At 44.0% G+C, this 16388-nt stretch overlaps 1 long non-coding RNA gene and 1 pseudogene across 1 annotated transcript; one reads left to right on the top strand and one right to left on the bottom strand.

Annotated features, from left to right (window-relative positions):
- Positions 1-2447: 2447 nt before the first annotated feature.
- LOC100770505 lies at positions 2448-3711 on the bottom strand (annotated as a pseudogene).
- A 2444-nt stretch (positions 3712-6155) lies between these two features.
- On the top strand, positions 6156-14503 carry LOC113831743. The gene is made up of 4 exons (XR_004768047.1): positions 6156-6519; positions 10673-10829; positions 13360-13441; positions 14418-14503. It is a non-coding gene; the product is annotated as an uncharacterized LOC113831743 (long non-coding RNA).
- Positions 14504-16388: the final 1885 nt, after the last annotated feature.

Genomic DNA, 16388 nt, shown 5'->3' with positions numbered 1-16388 from the left:
TCAGTCTGACCCTGGCTCTCCTTTCTATGGTTAGGTTTCTCTCAAACCAGAAGCTCAGCTTGTCCACGCTCTGGCCAAGTGATTGGATGAGAAGATGGAAGACATTTCTTATTTGCTAGTAGCTGCTTTGCCCTGGGAAGGACAACAGTGATCATTAGGGAATTAGGTACCATTTGTTTTTATGGCAAGCTTGTGGTTTTTTTTTTCCCCCAACATAGTATTTTTTTATTAATTCCAACTCCTCTCATTAAGTCCTCTTAGATTACCCTCAACCACTTTCAAGCTTTTACTGAATGTCTACTCAGTATGTAGTGATGGTTGCTGAATGCAAAATAATCATTAAAGAGTTATGGAAGTTCTCTCATAAATACTTTGTAGACTTTTGGATTTCCCTGTAGTGAGGGAATAATCCTGTTTGTGGGATTAGTGTGCAGAGGAGGGTCCTAACACTCCAGCACTTTCCCCACACTCTCAACCTCTTCTATTGGACTGGGAGAAAATGCTAGTTCTGCTAGAGTCTCATCTGGGCTGAGAAAGTAGAAAACCCAGCGATGAGGATGGATGAGATCAGCTGTCAGTGTTGTGTATGGCAGAGGTGGGAGGCACAACTCCTGGTTCACTGGCAGTCACCTGAGACATTCCCCTAGAGTTTAGGGACTTCAACTAAAGCCCAACCAGGACTCATTGCTTCAGCAAAGAAAAGAGTTCCAGGAGTACTCATTATGAAGGAGAGTTAACGTTTAATAAAGTATTTTACTATAGATTTAAACATGAAAGTTAAGAGGAAGAGAGGTGTTATAGATGACAGATGCAGAGCATAGGGCGGGCTTCTCAAGGCAGAGTTGAAGCTCCGTGATGTTTACTAATACCATATATAGGATTTTGGTAGGGTTTGAATTTTCTATCATTAATTGATTGCTGAGAAACAGAGAGGTTCTAGAGGGGCACAGGACAGCACTCTCAGGTGTGCAGGAAGGCAGGATATCCTTATTGTCTATAGATTTAAAAGATGTTCGGGAGTCAGGGAAGGAATGAGGGCCACCCAAGATCACACATATTCACACATACATGTATACTTGCATAGACACGTGAATCTACACACACATCTGTACACATACACACACACATACACACACACACACACACACACACACACACACACACACACACACACACACGCCTCTTGCCAGGACATAATAAACACTAGGTGTCTGATTAAATCAGAATACCACAAGTCATTTGATATACTGTATGTTTATATATTTTTGAAAAGTGGGATGACTGTGTTCCTTCAATTTGGGACTGAGGATGTATGTACTTGAAGAGAATACTTCCCTAGTGCCTTCAAGGCTGTGGGTTGGGGCCCTTCTATCACACACACTCCAGCACTTTTCATTTTTAAGCCTAGTACTGTGTTCTTCTCAAGCAAAGAAATAGAAAGGTTGTTCATTGTGATTTCTGGAAGAGGGCATGGCTTTGAACAGAAAGGTTTATCTGGTCTGTGTTAGTCAATAAAAAGTAGTTGAAAGTCACCTTCAGTTCTTCTCTTAAAAGTAACTAATCTTTTCACACCGTGGGGCCTTGAATCAATGGTTGCAGATCGATATTTTCTATATTTGGTTATTGTTTCCTTCACCTTATACACTCTGGGCTGAAAAATCAACACACTGTATCTTGAGACAATCAATGGGGAACATTTAGAGCGCACTGGATAGGACACATGTCCTTTTGGAAATCACACACAAAGGAAATTATGTCGACACTTTCTCAGAGGAATCCTAGGGTAATTACGACATGCATCTGTGATCCAGGAGACTTCTCCTCAATTATAGGAGGGCTGTCGATGTGTTTACTTGGCAGTAAGCAGGCTCTCTTCCAGACCCAATGTGGGTCTCTGTTAGAAAAATTGACCCCGGTGAGTCCAGACCCAGAATCTACAAACTGCTTCTCATCTCTGGCCCTTTTGGCCTCCATTGTCAGCAAGTTTACAGTTCCAGCTTTGGAAAACCCTTATTTTCATCTGTCTTCAGGAATGGGCTTGAGCTTTCTCAGCAGAGCCAGCTGAATCACTACCCAAAGGCATAATGTTCCCCTCCTGGGAACTAAGGTGCCCCACACAAGGGGACCCAGGAGTATGCCAGGAAGGAGTGAGTGCAGCTTCCTTAGTCCCTGTTGGTCTGTTGGTCAACAGATGAAGGCTGTGGGAGGGCTGGTGTGCTGGGGGTTGGGGGTGGCATCAGCCCATGTGGGTGAGACAGCTGGATGGGGCTTATATTTATGTTATAACATATGTTATAACAAAACATAAATATGTGACTGTTACAGATGATTATTGAAGATGTAACTCTTACATTGCCATTTGCAGATTAGATTCATGCAGTTATTTAATCTTTTTTGAATGGTTCTAAATAGTTCATTGGGTGTGAATTTTACAAACATTACATGTATTAGTGGTAATGGTGGAGCTGCAGAGTATTGTGCCTTCTCCAGGCTGCACGGCAGGAGTCACCAATAGTGAACTTGTGGCCCTTTCCAAGGCCGAGGCTCTTGCAGCCAGCAGATGTCAGCCCACACATCTCTCTATGCTTGTGGACTGGTTTGGTGATCCACTGGGTGTTAGGGTTCCTTCTGATAGCTTTATAGAATGGATCAATGAGGATAACCTCAAAAAACTTGTATGTGGAATATTCATCAATCCAGTAAGAATTCAGGACTCTTCAAAGCTCCACAGTGATATCCAATTCTCTCAGCAACAGGCTTCGGGCAAACTTTAGCTTGTTAACACCATGATGGACAGGCTTGCCATAAGTTGAATCCTTAGGAACTGGGCATTTGTGGCCACCATGGCGGACACGAATTCTGTATATGACATAATCTTGCTTGGCTTTGTACCCTAGCTTCTGCACTTTATCAGGCCGAGTGGGGCGGGGAGCCCAGCATAGCAAACAGGGTTGGCAGTATTGTCAGCAACAGACTCTCAGAAGAAAGTGCATCATGTCAGACTGCTTCTTCCTCCATAGCTCCTGGATGTACTGGTATACACCTTTCTTGGCTCACCTGATGGTTGCCGCCAGAGGAAAGGATCCAGTTATTTAATCTTAAAAATAAGTTTAAAGTTAAATGTATCCCTACTTTTCTGTGTACTTTTCAGCTAGCATCGGAGCTAGCCCAGACTATGACATATTCTAAGCAAGGATTGGGGAAATCCATCCATCCATCCATCCATCCATCCATCCATCCATCCATCCATCCATCCATGTGGGCATGCGTGCATGCATCCATCCACTCATTGTGCAAATATGTGTTTGTCCAATGGCAGCTAAAGGTTGAGGATATAGTGACAAGAATGTGGTCCCTTGAAGATTTTATAATGTAGTTGGGGGTGGGGATTATCCTAGTTCTGTCCAGGACAGTTTGGGTGGCTACAACAAAATGCCACCTGGGTGACTCACAAAAAGAAATGATTTTTCTTTCAGGCATGGATTCTGGGGAGGCCTGGATCATGGTGTAGGCCAGTGCCTTCCTGGTGGAGCACTTCCCTAGCTTCCTGCTGTGCACTGTCTGGAACTCTGACACCATCTTGGGAGACTGCACTCAGGACTTCATCTAAACTAATCATTTCCCATACATGGTGGAGCACTAAAACAAGCCCAGGGAGCAGTGCTGTTGGATCGATACGGGGATTTTCTGATTATGTCATACTGTAACCATTTTGGTCTCTCTCTCTCACTCCCCTCCCCCCTCTCTCTCTCCTCTCTCTCAGTAAAGCTATGTTGTTGCTTTTATTTATGTCTGTGTTTTGGGGTACTAAGTGCATATGGATGAGTGTACCCTGGCAGACTAGAGAAAGACACTATTCCCTGGAGCTGGAGTTGTAGGCAGTTGTGAGCTGCCCCAAGTGTCCTTGAGAAGAGCAACTAGAACTCTTAACTTCAAGAGCCATCTCTCCAGCCTCTTGCTAGCAGGGTGAGTCAGGCAAGCAGACAAAAAGCAAAACCTTCCTTCTTCCATGTCCTTATATAGGCTTTCAGCAGAGGGTGCAACCCAGATTAAAGGTGCGTCTTCCTACCTCAGAGGTCCAGACTAGAAGTGGATTCATCCACTTCAAGCATAAAATCTCACACGGGTGTGCCTTCCATTTCTGGATTGCAGTTCATTCCAGATATATCAAGTTGACAATCAAGAATAGCCACCACAGGATTCCCCCCGCTTTCTTCTGGCTTCTTTGGGCACAGCAAGCATGTGATGCACAGAAATACATACAGGTGAAACATTGGAAGAAGAGGGAGGAGGAGGAGGAGGAGAATGAAGAAGGAAGAAGAAGAAAGCAGCTTTAGTAGACAAGGTATGGAATCAGCCTAGCTGTTCTTTAGCAGATGAATAAAGGAAATGCTATCTATCTATCTGTCTGTCTGTCTGTCTGTCTGTCTGTCTGTCTGTCTGTCTATCTATCTATCTATCTATCTATCTATCTATCTATCTATCTATCTATCTATCTATCCATCCATCCCTACCTCCTCTGCTTCCTGGTCACCACCACAAAGTGAACAGACATCCTATACCATGTGCTCCTGCCATGATGCTCTGTCTCACAGGAGTTGGGTCCTATGGTTTTAGACAGAAACCTTTGAAACAATAAGCCAAATTAACCTCTCCTTCTTTTAAGTTAACCTCCTCAGGTGTTCATTACATTGATGGGAGCTGAGTGGCAAGATAACTGAACTGTCAGCCCCTATTGGAAGCTCATTCTGGCCAGTGCATATTGTTGCATGCTGCTAAGACACTGATCTGAGCTAACTTCTCATACACAGAGCTTGTGTGAAAGTTCAACCAAACTTCCTCATTATTGTAGAATATTATTTTAAGGTGTGTTACTTTTGTTTATGCTGTAGAACATTTGTTTAAAGATATAAAGATGTGTTGCTTTTTTGCTGCATTTGTTAAACTCTGTGAAGCTGTGATTCTTTGCCTGTCTAAAACACCTGATGGTCTAATAAAGCACTGAACAGCCAATATTGAGACAGGAGCAAGGGAAGGCACAATAGTGATCCAGAATCTGAGGGTTGATGTTACCTAGACAGTCTGAGACATGCCAGAGTAGTCCACAGCTGGGCAGTGTTCAGAGAGTGAAAGTGAGAGGCTTAAATGGGATATCTCCAAATCCCCCATCTCAGGCCTCAGGGAACCCTGTAGAAGAGGAGGCAGAAAGACTTTAAGAGCAAGGGAAATGGAGAATGCCAAGGAAACAAGGCCTTCTAAACATAGCAGGACTGACACACATATGAACTCACAGAGACTGCAGCAGCATGCACAGGGCCTGCGCAGGTCTCAGCCAGATGGGGTGCTGGCATTGAGAGGGACACTGTAACCCAGAGACTATCTCCTGTTGATAACTGCTCACAAATAAAATCTGTTTTCTCCAAGGGAGTCAGTCTCATTGGATATACAAAACACTCCACGGGCAGGCTCCATACCCAGCCGTATAACACCAACACAAAATGAACTCAGTGGCATTTTTGGAGGTTATTTGTTTCATAATGCTTTGTCATTTTTTTTTAACCTTATAGGTCCTTGCTTATATATTATGGTTTCCAGTTTTTTTTTTTTTTTTTTTTTTTTTGTGGGGTTTCTATGTGTGTAAATGCATGTCTCTGGGTCTGTATGCATTTCTTTTTTTTTCTTTGGCTTTTTTCCAATGTTCTTTTGGTTTTAGTTTGTATTATTATAATTATTATTACTAATGCCTACTTACGTTTTAATGAAAGAGAGAATAGTTATGGATTTGAGTATGTAGGGAAGTGAGCGAGGGGCTGGGAGGAGTAGGGGAAATCATAATCGCATATACTATATGAAAAAAATCTATTTTGAGGTGAGAGACTTTATTGCAAAATGTGTGCTATGGCTTTATGAAATGAATAAATCAAAACATTATAAACTGGTACTTAAATTTCAAATTTACTTTTTCCTGAAATTAGACGACATTTGTGTAAACTATCAGGAAATAAAAAATAAAAATAAGTACTAAAATTCGTACGGTGACAGGTCAGTCTTGCATATTTCTTTATACAGTAGAACTTGCTTTGGAAAATGTAGTTATTCCCTTGAACCCCCGTGGTGCTCCGCTAAAGGACCGACTCTTCCCAGGTGCGGGCAGCAGGTGGCACTGCGTCTCCCATTTTGCCGGCCTTGGTAAAGGGGCTGGGGCACGGAACTTCTGCAACGCTGAGCTGAAGACGAGGAAAGCCAATGTAGAACTTCGTGAGCAAGGGAAGAAGATTCTTCGTATTTAGAATTTTTACCTCATGTCATACATGAGCTCTGCGTGGGTTAAGGCGCTCATCTCTAAAGGCACAGGACGGCCTCTCAGGAGAATGAGCCCACGGAAGAGCGAAAACATCGAGAAATGAAAACCCTCTCCTCCTCAGATGTCTGTTTTTATTAAGATTTCTTGACGCTCTGTCATGGGGTGTGCTGGCTGAGGAATTGTGCTTTGCACAAAATTCGAAGTCGGGGTCAAAGGTAACTGGTTATATTCAATCAAAACGACGTTCTACTCACTGACTATAAGCAACCAAATCTTTTATATTGCCTTGTCAAGATTGTGTTGACTGTGTCCATGCTCTCAGAAATCTCTCTGCTTGAGTCTTTCAGTCTGAGTCTGCCCTTTTAGCTAAATGTGCACGCGTTGGCTCTGGCAAGCAGACGTAGTTAGCCTTTTAAAGAAATATACTAGACATGCTTTTGTATCGGGGCCAAGAATGTTAAGTAAATGATCATGTTTTCAGCTAGATGGGATGTTAGGCTCATACATGTGCACATGAGTGTCTGTCCCCTGCATCTAGGTGAATATTAGAATAAACTTCGAGTTGTGCTCTGTTTTAGTCTAAAACAGGTCCTGGTCATAAATGATGAAATTAGTTAGCTCCACTGGCATGCTGATCATGGATTTTGGTTGCTGGCTGTCGTTACCCGGCCATACAAGCAGTCCTCTTGTTTCCTGCTGGAGAATGGTGCTGTTCTGTTTGTCCCTGCTTCCTTTTGTTCATTCTGCTTTGACAGTGGTTCCATTGTCCCCAAGTTTGTCTCTTCTTCTTTAGTCTGTGAGGTCAATGTGAAGAAGCACTTTGCTTCACTTTTGACTGTGTTCTCTGTGTCTTCATAATGACTGACTTCTCTGGAGCAATATGAACATGTTGGCTGAAAGAATGAGTTTTGATGGAGACAGCCCTGAACCTAGCAAGGCTGTGAGTCACAGAAAGCTCTCTTGGGGCTCTGAACATACACATGTGCTGGATCAAAGATAATCAAAGGAGGAGCTGTGTCAACAGAGAGGCAAACCCTTCAAAATGTAAGAACAAGGGGGTGTGTATATTCAGAGAGCCATGTATGGCAGGGAATCCATCCATACAACCGAGACACAACTTATATTTGGATGCATGGTCCTGGCATCAGACCATTGCCCTGGCAACCCATACTTTTGGGGCTTCTAAGGTACCACATAAACTGTTTTGACATTATATTCTTAGGACAGAACTCATGCTACAGATAACCCGGTATCAATGAAGGGAGGGGTTCCTCAAAATCTCTTCTGACAACTGTGGTTTGTATAGAGGACAAAGGATGAACCACAGGTAACCATCAATGCACCTAATAATGTCTCCTTTTTAAACAAGCATAATTCTTACATCTCAAATGTTTTCTGGGTGCTTGGCAGTTGCAGATTTCCTCATACACAGAGTGGGAAGAAATTGGCAGTCAGAAAATAAATCTGCTGGAGATTTCATATTTCTTCATTTTGAGTAAAGCCAAGAGAAGTGTGGCTGTGAGCACCAGTCTTTCCAACTGAGCAAGAGATTCACTGACAGTCTTGAGTTGTACAAGAACTTGGGAGGTGGGGTTGGGGAGCTTTGCTTTATAGGGAAGGCGGCCCAGCTTCTGTTCAGCATAATCACAGCTAACAAGTTCATTGTCTGAGTCAGTGTTTCTGAGGCTGGCAGCCCTATGACATTGGTTCCTGGTCCAGGCACTGCCCATCCCTTCACGTCCAGCACTCAGGGACCTGATATGAAGGAGGCTTGACTGCCTGGATCCTCACCTTCCCTGTAGCATTAGTGGTGCACAAGAGAGTGAGAGCGAGAGAGGGGGAGATGGAGAGAGCAAGCGCGAGAGAGCCAGAGAGATGAATAAGAGAGACAGACAGCCTGTTCCACATGTAGGGTGGGGACAACTGCCTCTCTTCTACCTCTCCCAGGTAGATGTGGTCAGAATCGGGTGAACCAGGTGTGTGGAAGAACTTCATTACCTGATGTGTTGCATGGCGGAGGTCCACAGCTGTGTGCCCACTATGTTCTGTGGAAAGTGCTGAGTGGGGATTGGACATTGATGCTCACTAAAATTCCTTCCTCCTGCAGCGTACATTAATGTTCTTGCATTGAGAATTAAATGAACTAGTTGTTCTCATCTGTATTTAGTGGATGGGTGTGTTGCCCTGAAATGCATCCCTTTGGGTCTTAGACACACATTTGGAGGGGTGAGATGCTGCCATTCTGAGAACAGACTCCAGGTGAACAGATGTGCCCATCTACTCCAAATACTTGATAGTTCTGGGGCATGTTTGCCCTAAAGTCTCTGAGATGTTGCCTGTACTAGTGGGCCCCTTGCCCTTGTCTCTTCCCCTTCAATTTTTCCCTCTTCCTCCTAAGTAGTGCTTAAAATTCATTTAACTATAATGGGACTCTGAAATTCACCATAGACTCAGGATTCATGGCTGCTACTTATAAGCTATGTGACTTTGACAGAACCCTTAACCTTTCTTTGTAGATTCTGAGTTTACAGTGCCCATGTCACAGTCATCATATGTATGGAAATGCCTGTGTCAGTTGATTGACAGGAGCTACCTGCTGTGTCCCATTGTGCTTGTTAGTCTCCTGGTCTTTGTCCAAGAATTCTGTGACCATGAGAACCAAGTTATTGTTTAAACCCATGGAAGGACTTCCTATAAAGGAGACGTTGAGTCCCTTGTTCTGGCTGGGTTCCCAATTAGGAGCTGTGTGAGTACCACCTTCCCAGGACCCTTCCATCCTGAGGACAAGAGGGTTGGGTGAGGTCCTGGGTCAAAGGAGTTCCAAGGAAAAGCTGGGCTTCAAGGCAAAGCTTTTAAATGCTGGGGCAGCTGTTCATAATCTGGTATCCCACTCCCCTCTCTGGTGGCTTTACTTCCCTGTTATTTATTGAGGTTTGTGTCATTCAACTATGGCTGCAGCCACTATAGTCCAACTGGAAGAATTCATGCCCTTCAATGCCTCAGAACTTACTGTCCAAACTGAGACATGAGTGAGCAAGATCAGTTAGTAAAAAACATGACAGCAGTGCCTCAGGTAGATTATGCCAGGGGTCACACTGCCCACGAGTATGGAAGATTTTAGGGAAGATTTTACTTTTGGTAGCTTCATCCCCCGACTGCTGACAGCATCTCTGTGTAGCCCTGTCTGTCCTGGAATTCTGTAGACCAGGCTGGCCTCAAACTCATAGAGATCCACCTGCCTCTGCCCCCTGAATGCTGGGATTAAAGGCGTGCATCACTAACTGCCACCTGAGGGTTTTGTCTTTACATAGTCCTTTCCAGAGATTGGTGAAATCATAAGACAAGAGTGTGGACCCACAGGAAGGGCCACCAGCTCCAGGTCCTTAGCAGAGCTGGTGGCAGGCACTTAGAGTATTCAGTAGGAAACTGACTGTCCCTGTCATCTCTCTACCTCTGGGGTCTGACTGGCTGCAGCAAATGGCTGGCTGTGGCAAGATGGCTGTCACGAGATCTGTATTTCCACTTCATTCATCACAAGCTGAAATAGACGCCCAGCCTGAATAGTGATGTGCAAGAAACAACAAGAATTGAACGTGGGCAACACAACTTGGCTCAGCAGTTTCAAAGGACCCTGCCACTCAATCCCTACAGCCATCCTTCAGGAGAAGTGCTTATTCCATGTTGTAGATGAGGAAACTGAGGTGTAGGCAGTTGCCCCGCCTACACAGCCAGTATGTGGGCAGATCCATACTGTCCATCATAGGCTCCATCCTGGATGAGCTTGCTCCCCAATAGGGACTGCAGAGCATACCCTGCTGCACAAACCATGGTAACGCAGACACACACAGAGCCAGGAACACCATGCGGTACAAGGCTGAGTGAACCTTCAGCTTCCTCACTGTCCGCACTGCTGTCCACTGGCTTGCAGGAAGCCTGCTCCCTCGTGCTTTCCTTCGACTTTGTCTCACCTGTCAGTGTCAGCAGGTTCTCTATGACCTTTCTCCTCCCGCTAATGTTGAGAACTGGAGGGAATAGGGCTATATTCTCTATAGTTGACTAGCAGGAAACATGTGGAAACTGGGGAAACTTCAGAAAGTCAAGTGTAGGAAGGCAGATGTCAAGGCTTTCAGGCAAACTATGTGTAAACATTTCCACGGATTTCTCTAGGACTTCCTTCTGACTGGTCTCCACTGAAACTCGTTCTGGAAAAGGGCTTGAAATGTTTGGCCACTTTCCTAGGTAGGCTTACACAAACCACACATCAGAATAGTATAAAGATGGATACTTATTGCAGAATTGTGTCTACTAACAAGATTTTGTTTGTATCAAACATTTACATACTTGCTTTTTTTTCCCTCCTGGAATAAGAGATGAATCAGATTGGTTGAAGACAACTGCTGTTTAAATGAAAGCCTGTCAGCCAGCTGGACTATTGGAAAGATTTACCTGTCCTCAATGTAGGACCGACTCAAATAAGAAAATTAGGACACCGAGTCCAAGATTTCCTTCTTTAACAGTACTTCAGGTATTTTTGTTTGTTTGTTTTTTTCTTAAATGCCAACTGGTTTGAGTTCCACCGCCATTAGTAGTAAGTGCAACCTAGAGGAACTAATAAGCCTTGTGGCCTGCTGGTGCAACACATATAAAGATAAGGTCCCTCCATTTCAAGGACATGCTTTTCTGCTGTGATACACAGAAAAGGTCAGAGAGGTCCAGCTGCATTGTGTAAACACCCCAGGAATTCCAAAGTCTCCTGATTGACCCTCAAGGTCTGAGGTTCTACCATAAGTCCATCCAATAAATGTCCTGAGAGAAATCTTGGAGAGGAGTTCTGTGCATTTTGAGGTGGTAGGAGTGTGCTTCTAAAACAGATCAATATGAGCTGTAAATTCAAGAGTGATAGAGCAGGGTAAGCGGGGAGCTCAGCAAGAGCAGGGACATGCTCCCAGGTCCAGGGCTGAAGTGGTGCAACCTTGTTGAGTGTCAGACACCAAGCAGAACTCAAAAGTCCAGGAAAGGGCCAGGCTGCCCTTTGGTGCTCACAGTGGAAGAGCACAGGGATACCCTGCTGCGATAGGAAACCATAGAGAGTTGTGATTTGCATGTGTCCACAGGCGTCCGTTCAGCTCATTGAGCTGATAAAATGGATTTTCTCACTGCATTGACTGCTTGTCACACAAAATTGCAGAGCTGATAGGCTGGCTCAGTGTCTTGCAGATATGGCCACAAACTCCAATGACTCAATCACGTCCTAAAAAAATAAATTCTAAAAACTAAGTTTGTATGACCCTGCAGGCTCCCAGCCATGTGCAAAATGTTGGTGAGTGCTAAGAACAAAAGTTGTTATCAATGGCACTGACAAACGTGTGCTATACAACAGTTTTAGGTAACAGACAACTTGATTGAACTTAGCCTGGTTTGACTGAGGATTACAGCAACGGTAACTAAAGACATTGCAAATGTATTCCCTGCTTTGCATTCATTAGGTCAGCAGTTTGCTTCTTTCTTCTCTGCTTTAACTGTCTTCAAGTTTTGTAGTTCCTGTAAAATTAACTGAATGTTGGGACCAAATTTAAAGGAGCCTGTGACACTCATTAAGCAAATGCTGTTTCCATAAAACAGTGTTCTTGCTTGAACCGCTAGAAAATATTTGCAGTTTTAAGTCTATGAAGAAAATAAATACACCCTGCTTTCAAGTAGGCTATGCATGATGAGAACTACAAATGATGCTAGTGCCACTCATATTACATTAGAGAAGTCCCTGCCATTAGGAAATGTTATCTTATGTAAAAAGTTGATAATAGGATACAAAGATGCTAATACGGGTAGGTGATGAGCTGATAATGGGAAGTTTTCTCATATCAGTGATTTTCATTTGTCACCAGCAAAGCTGCTCTCCCTAATATGATATTATAATAAAATCCAGGCAGACAGTCAGCGGTGAAATTTATGATGCAAAAGAAAAGTCAATAGCATTATAAATCTTATAATATGATTATATTTCAACTTCAATGTTCTTGGCTGGGAAATCTCCTTCATTTCCCCTATCATCTTAGTCTTATTTGCTTTAGTGATACTGAGCAAAGAGATGAAGAAGATTTAAATCTTTATCTTAAGGATAACTTTAATGAGTGGCAGTTGATGCCATATGGCCAAATAGCCACAGGTTTACCACCTTTGCTTAGCTAAACTCTATCCAATTAAGTGCACATTTGAACACAGTAGTTGGTAGGATAGAACCAGCAGAAGGTAAGTTTCGAGGGATATAACCAATGTTTCCTGTGATTTGATGCCTTTAAGCAATAAATGACTCCCTAAGCATGTGGGATAGCTTTTGAGTTTCATTAGAGGAGTGCCATAGGCCTGTAGCATAGAGGTCCTTCTTTGCAGTGAAAATGGAGTCTAGTCAATGAGAACTTTTGAAAAATCATCTCTCTGGAGAGAATAGGGGATAACAAAGCAATGCAATTTAGCAAAGCCACAAAGTCATCAATTACAATCTCTTGGGTTTCAGCAAAACCACATACACTGTATTAATTAGAATCTGGCTAGAGAGTTTCCCGTAATGTCAGCACCCTGGAGGAAGTCCCAAAGGGACCTGGCAGTCCTTGCAATCTGTTTGCCTCTAGGAATGTGAAACACAGTGTTTCCCTTCTGTTTGTAAGTCAGGAAAAACTTAGACTGTAAATGTTGGTCTCAAGAGCATAAGATGTACCACGATAGGATGCCAAAGTCTTAGAGTGAGTCCAGCCTCAGTGCCTAACACAGTGTGTACACATTCATTGTTCAGTGTTAACACATAGTTCAAGTATAAGAGAGTGGAGTGCAGGCAGCTCAGCAAATCTCCAAATTTAAACCAAGGATTGAGAGAAATGCTACCATGGAGAGTGTCTGTGTACTGGGTCTGATGTGTAGCGAGGCCTTCCACAGTTATTCAGAGATAGGCAGATACTCTCGGCTGTATTCTAAAGAAACTGTGCTTTGGGGACAACAGGAGACTTTTGTTAGGGTTTACTTCACTCACAACACACACTCACACACCCCCTTGTCTCCAGTAGGAGAGCCCCAGTGTTTATTGAAGTGGAAGGCACAGCTCTTGTTGGATTTGGAGTATGGAGGAGAAACCTCACACATTACGTACGTACATCGGGCTAGTTCACCCTACAAGACAACCACTTGCAGTTGCCCCTCCAGGATAGCCACTTTCGTAGTTCATGCTACGTGCAAGCCACTTGCATTTCACCTTACATGACAGCCACTTGCATAATCCAGAGTCAGAGAATCCTTCATTTCTCTCTCTCTCTCATCAAATAAACATTTGAATTTGGTGAAATTTCCATGTAAAATTTTCTTTGGGCTCCTATTTTATCCTAATATTCCCTATGTTAAACTTGGACTAAGTTGAGGCCAGAGGCCACACGGCACCATTTTTCTCTCCAGGTGGGAAAGTGTGGTTAGGAACACTTGAAGGGACAGCTCCGGGGCCAGTTGTGTTGTTTCTGTGAACTTCCATTGCCCCAGAGAGTTGACCTCATGTCCTCCCTTGATTTCCTGTCTCTTCCACCTTCCCTGGCTGCTCCGACCATGCAGGCTGCTATAATCTTTGGGTTCCTCGTGTTGTGCTGCAGCTCTTCATATCTGCTTTTCTTGAGTCCTAATCTAACCCCAGTGCTCCAGGGGTCTCGGATTCTGCTTCTGGGCCAGTTTTGTCTAAAGGAATATGACAGGTAGTTCAGAGTGCCATCATCATGTGTGATTAGTTTGTCGAGGCCAGAATCTGACATCCGTACCAGGTAATAGGGTATTCAGAATCTTTAAAATAGATACTTGGGTTGGAACTCTCTCCTGCTTTCTGTCTTTCTTTAATATTTGTGCTTCTGTATTCTGTCAATTATCTGGGAGGAAAGAACCTTGGCTGAGGAATTGCCTTCATCTGATTGGCTTGTAAGCATGTCTGGCTTTTGATTATTGATAGATGTAGAAGGGCCAAGCCCACTGTGGGTGGTGCCACCCCTTGGGCTGGTTGGTGGTGGTGGGAGATTTTAAAAAGCTACTTGAGCATGAGTCTGGGAGCAAGCCAGTAAATAACATTCCACCATGGTCTCTTCTTCAGGTCCTGCCTCCAGGTTCCTGCTTGAGTTCCTGCCTTGACTTTCTTCAATGAGACATTGTGATGGGGGAAATGTAAGCCAAATAAACCCTTTCTTCTCCAAGTTGGTTTTGGCTGGTGTTTTATCACAGCAATAGAAAACAACAACAAAAAAGACAATGTCATAGTCATTAAATTATGTTTGCTATAATTTTTTCCACAAACAAGTGACAAAATATATTATTCCAATGAATTTCTTGGTATGGATAGTTCCAAGCCAGAAAATGGTACTGCTTTGAAATAATCCCATCCCTTTAAATCAATACCAATTAAAGGAGGGAAAGCGTTTAGGGAAGTGGTTCTCAACCTATGGGTCATCACCCCTTTGGGGGTAGAATGGCCCTTTCACAAGGATCGAACATCAGATCTTAACATATCAGATATTTATATTATGACTCATAACAGTAACAAAATTATAGTTATAAAGTAGTAACAAAAATAATTTTATTGTTGGGTCTCAGCATTTGCCAAAGACTATGTCTGGGTTCGTGGTCCTACTTCAGCTGCTAGGGTCTTTGTTGAAGTCTGAGGCCCATGTTGCCACCAAAGGCTACACAGAAGCCTGGAGTCAGGGCTGCAACCTGTGGCCTTGTTGACACTCAGGGCTGTGCCACCACAAGAGCCATCCTGATCTGAGTGACCTGTGCTTACACCTGAAATCAAGGTGTCATCTGGGCCAAGCTCCTGCTGTGGGCCATGTCTGGGTCCATGGTCCTGTTGCAGGTGTGGCCTGTATCACCTCAGGGGCTATAGGAACTATGCATGATGAAATCAGAGGGCCATGCTGAGCTGGTCCTGTCCTTTGCTGACCCTGAGACAGGTGGCCCTGCCCTCACTGGACACTGCAACAAGAGAGCTGGCTCTAACCCTCACAAAAGAGCTGGTGTGTGTGTGTTCCTCCCCACCCCCCCACTCTCAGGAGTGTTGACCCCTCCCCTTAGCATAGGTGAGGGAGAACTGACTCTGATGGCATGGGTGTAGGTGAGATGGATACTCCGCTTGCCTGAGGGGAGCAGCCTCAGTGGTCTGGACTGACCAGCTCAACTACAACTGAGGCCCATAGCCAGGTCTGCGGTTGGCACACCCTAACATTTACTCCCTATAGGACCTGCTGGAGCTCATGAAGGGACTGGTCCTGTTCCTCCCCACCCCCCCACTCTCAGGAGTGTTGACCCCTCCCCTTAGCATAGGTGAGGGAGAACTGACTCTGATGGCATGGGTGTAGGTGAGATGGATACTCCGCTTGCCTGAGGGGAGCAGCCCCAGTGGTCTGGACTGACCAGCTCAACTACAACTGAGGCCCATAGCCAGGTCTGCGGTTGGCACACCCTAACATTTACTCCCTATAGGACCTGCTGGAGCTCATGAAGGGACTGGTCCTGTGGAACAACACCCTCCAGATTCATGACTTGGGTGGTTTCAGGATATCCAAGAGGAGTTTTGGTAAGAATCCAGTGAGGATGGTGTACCAGAAACCAGAGGCCTTGAACCAGACAAAGGACTCATTGCAATGAACGTTTGCAAATAAAGCTGACTGGACAAAAGAGTATACTGTGTGGACACACCAAGGCTCCCAGTGTCACCAGGATGAATGAAGAGGTCTTGGAGAGGCAGGAAAAACAGAGGAGAGAAGGTTTTTTTTTTTTTTTTTTTTTTTTTGTAAATTTTTCCTTTTGTTACTGTTTGTTTGCTTGTTTTGTTTTGACTTTTAAAAATTTTCTTTTGGGGGTGCTATAGGGGTGAGGAGAGGATATGGAGGAACTGGGAGGTGAGTGGAATTAGGGTTTGTGATGTAAAATTCCCAAAGATTCAATAAAGAAATTATATTAAATAGATTAAAAAAGGGTCACAGCGTTAGGTTCTGTGGAACGATCGTTTCTACACTATGAATATGTATTTCTCTCATTGGTTAATAAAAAGCTGACAGGCCTGTAA

This window comes from Cricetulus griseus, chromosome 2 (genome assembly GCF_003668045.3).
Source record: "Cricetulus griseus strain 17A/GY chromosome 2, alternate assembly CriGri-PICRH-1.0, whole genome shotgun sequence".
Taxonomy (NCBI): domain Eukaryota; kingdom Metazoa; phylum Chordata; class Mammalia; order Rodentia; family Cricetidae; genus Cricetulus; species Cricetulus griseus.
This window is presented reverse-complemented; position numbering and strand designations above follow the sequence as displayed.